At 31.6% G+C, this 4,271-nt stretch overlaps 1 pseudogene; it reads right to left on the bottom strand.

Annotated features, from left to right (window-relative positions):
* LOC105115537 (ankyrin repeat and SAM domain-containing protein 6-like) overlaps nt 1–3,478 on the bottom strand; it is a 4,737-nt pseudogene extending 1,259 nt beyond the window's left edge.
* Between the last annotated feature and the right edge of the window lie 793 nt (nt 3,479–4,271).

Raw genomic sequence — 4,271 nt, 5'->3', positions numbered from 1 at the left:
TTGTTGTGGGGGGGGGGGGGGTGATAATTCTTAAAATAAGTTGTCAAGAACAGGCTTCAGACAGCTGCCCAAATTATTGATCTCTTAATGATCAAGAATTACAAGAGATTTCAATAGAAAAAATCAACCACAAAATATATGCATATCTTGGCCAAGAGATCAGCTTGAGTTTACCATTGGTATCCCTAGAGCCTTCAGGTCTTCATCAGTCATGTGCACAAGAGCTGTCATATCAACCTGTACAGATAGGAGCATCTTAATAATCAAAAGAAAACTCCTGAAGATGATATGCAAGTACACATCTATAGTATAAAAACAAAAAAAAAAAGAGGAAGAAATTTTCATACTTCCTCAGCTTGAAAAGTAATGAGGTATTTCTCAAGACCCAAAGACTGCAAAAAAAACATCAACTGATGAATCCAACTGCAACAAAGATCCAAGAGTTAGAAATACACAAAAAGAGTCTGTGGTAATGATTTTACAAGCAAAAAGTGGTTTCACAACTTCAGTTGACATGTAATAACTTGAGTTGGAATTTTAGGCAGTAACTTTATAGTAGAGCCATCCCAACTTGTCCTTTTTCAACTTAAAGTAAAGAGAAGGCAAAACCTTATCATCCTAAAGGATCAATAAACAATACAAAGCATCATGATTAACTGCCAATTAATGAACTGTTTTGAAGTAAATACACATTGTGCAGAACACACACAAAAAAAAAAGAAAAAAAGAAATAGAAACACATGCTCACATGAATGCACACGAAGTGATCCTATAATTGCATGTCTATGAGAACTTCCTCTTGTCAATTTGTCATGGAATACATACCTCAAACCATTAACTAATGCTGAAACTTAGCACAAATTAGACCACTTCAAGCAGCAACATCCTGTTAGTTAAAATCATTTGTCGTGATGCAGGAGTCTCTAATTTTTACCATGGCATCAACCGGTCAAGTTTTCAATTAATTGACAAAACACAAAAGGTCAGAGATAAATTGAAATAAATAAACAACGTTGCCTCTACCACAGTGCATCAAGGCACCTAAGCAATGTCGAAACCTCTAACTACACATATCAGAGCTTCTTAAATTTTGTCTTTAAAGTGATATGGTGACTGATGAAACTAATAAACTTTAAGGCCTGTGCAAACATTTTTCTTTTGTCTTTTCAAATTCACAGCAAGCTTAATACTTCAGGTTCATAATTATTCAGGCACAATATTACATGTTCACAACTCTCCAAAACTTCATCCAAAATTGAGAAAATTCTTTGAAACAAGTGAGAGTGAAGCATGCAAATGACCACATGACATAAACTCAACCAAGGAAGGCAACCTAAAACAGTAATTTCCAAATATCAATAAATCAGAAGATTTATGCCTCAGCATTAATGGAAAACTTCAAGAAAACAGAAACAAAATAAACACTTGACAAGAATAAGATAAGATTTAAGCCTTCTGCTGAGATCTTTTTCTAGAAGCCACACTGGTAATTTTTTTAATCTCTGGTTCAGGAGCTTCAACAGAAACACTTTTCCTGGATGGTTTAGCTACAGCTATTTTGGGCCGATCAGCATTCATTGGCTGTGAATTCATTGTCCCATATAGTTTTTCACACAGATCCCGCACACCTGAACCTGGAGATGCTTGCAGGAGGCTTCTCCTTTGGAGCTTTAATCGAAGATCTTGAGCATCAATTTTGCGATCTTCACAAGTCATTAACAAAAAGTCAAAAGAAATATAGTTGATTTAGTTGCATCCAACAATATCAGCAATCTTTTTATGCCAGTAATTCTGTCATACTCAATCCATACTTGAAACACGGGGTCCATTGTCCTCATAGAGATCATGTTCCCATTTATCATCTAGCCTCTGCCTGCAAAAGATTTGATATGAGCTCAGTGATACTTTCCTGGATATTAGGTCACTCAAGAACAGCAAAAAACCAACCAGAATAACAATTATACAAGAGCATTATTATGGAAGAGATTTAATCCATTTTCATTAGATGAACAAAAAAACCTGTACTCTTGTAAGTCACAGCACAAACAGCCAATGCCTTCACTTGAAAGTGAAAAAATTTCTATGACCAAAAGTTTGTTGGGCATGGCTAATGAAACGTAACTTTTGACTTTGAGTCATCATTTCGAGAAATATTATGCAGCCAAAAAGAGTTCAGTTAAAAGTATACTTGGCAAAAATGACACGAAGCAACGTTTTTTTGAGAAACAGTTAATACAAGTGGAATCAATAAGTTAAAAGTTCAAAATTTTAACTTGCCAATAAAGCAATGTTTTGACTGAATTTTGTAACAATTTTTTTTATTTAAGTCAGAAGTTATTTCTAACCAAACATTTTTATGACTTTACTTTGAGTCGAACCTACAAAACAACTTAAATCAATTTGCAAAAGTCAAACCAAACAGAACCCATATATAGAAAGCAGATTCTCACAGGTCCTTTTGTTGCAGTTTTCAGTATAAGTAGAAGAAGGTATGCAACTTCAAGCACCTCAAGTAAGCAAGTTTCAAGCAACAACTGCAAAACCTTTTCACCTATACAAAGCCTATAATTGATATAACTAACTGATATCTACTCTGTGCTAAAGGATCTCAATCTCTCACACACGCTAAGGTAAATGAAACTTCATGTCCAAAACCTCCCACACTTTCCCTGAATAAAAATGAAAATCCCAAGAAGCTTATTCATAATCTGAGCATCAAAAGAACCAGGTGTGGCAGCATTCTCAAACATTCAGTCTTTTCATATGGAAATAGAAAAACCAAATTAAACGGTTAAATAAGATGATCAAATCACGGGGTGAGAACGGGACATTAAGCTCCTTACTCTCTAATCTCTACAAGTTTCTAAACATAAACTTGAGTTTGCAATGCAATTCCTAATATACTTGCATAGCAAAGCGGCCATCCTCGTTTCTTACAACGTGGAAGATACTAAATCCTTCGCTCACCTATTTCTTTTTTCCAATAGTGAAATGTAGATTCTCACTAGAAATATTAAATTGGACGACCCACCCCAAATTCTCCTTGTTTAATTAATAGAATTCCCTTTGAAAAAAAAGATTAACAATGAGAACATAACATAAAGGAACATGGAAGAAAAGTAAAGCAGGAGAAAGAGAGAGAGAGAGAAACGATAAAATGGAATTGATTTCTACTAAATTAAAAAGAAAACAAAACCTTTTTCCGGTAATTTGACGACGGCGAGAGGAGTCGGCAACGGAATTGCCATTAAGACGATCCTTTATTGAAGTCCTCGCTGCGGAGTCTACGCGATCAGCATACATCGTCAAAACCCTAAACCTGATTTGGAGAATCACAAATTTTACAAATTGAGTTCGTGAGTCCAGAAGAGACAGGCAAAAGCCTAATAAGAAGCAATTGCTTTTTCTCTCTTTCCCTTTTTCCGGGATGGATGGATTTGAATTCTCGGAGGAAATGTATTATTTTATTTTATCAAGAAAATAGTATTCAAAACATAAAATATATTCACGAAAGTCTTTAAATTAATACTAATTTAAATTTATAAACATAATAAAATAAAATTTTATTTAATATGTTTTCAACACAAATATAATAATAAAATTATAACATACATATAAAATATATATTTAAATTTATAATTAATATTAAATTAAATCCTTATCATGCATACTAATAATATATATATATATATATATATATATAAATTAAAACAAAGAAGAAAATTTATTTATCCAATCACTTTAAAGTAATTAAACTTTTGTTATTATCAATGATGAATTATTTATCCTTAAAATTTTATTGCTCTTTACTTTACAATTAGAATACTTATAATATATCTTTCAAGATTCAATAACACTATCTTAGTTTAGATTCATTTTTAAATAAAGTCATTGAACTGAAGAAAAATAACTTAATTATTTTTCAATAAAGTGAATCTAAACTCTAGATTTGAAAAAAACAACACAAAATATAAAAAAAAAAACATATAGAATTGAAGGTAATGAGATCTTGACGATTAATAAAAACTTAAGATAAAAAAATAAAAAAGTAATAATAATAATAAATATGACTTGTAATGAAGAGGATAACCTCCATAAATAAATTTAAAGGTATTGTTGAATTTGAAATAAGGATTACGAATCTTATATTAAAATTTGTAACGTTAGCAAAACCAATAACTAGTTTCAGTGGATAAAAAATTTAAAAAAAAAATGATCTCAAAAAATTAATATGGTAATAAGAAATAAACAATAAAAAAGTATGGTACAAA

The sequence above is a fragment of the Populus euphratica genome, unplaced genomic scaffold, assembly GCF_000495115.2.
Source record: "Populus euphratica unplaced genomic scaffold, PopEup_1.0 scaffold725.1, whole genome shotgun sequence".
NCBI lineage: Eukaryota > Viridiplantae > Streptophyta > Magnoliopsida > Malpighiales > Salicaceae > Populus > Populus euphratica.
Note: the sequence above shows the minus strand (reverse complement) of the source record. Positions and strands in the feature narration are given on the sequence as shown.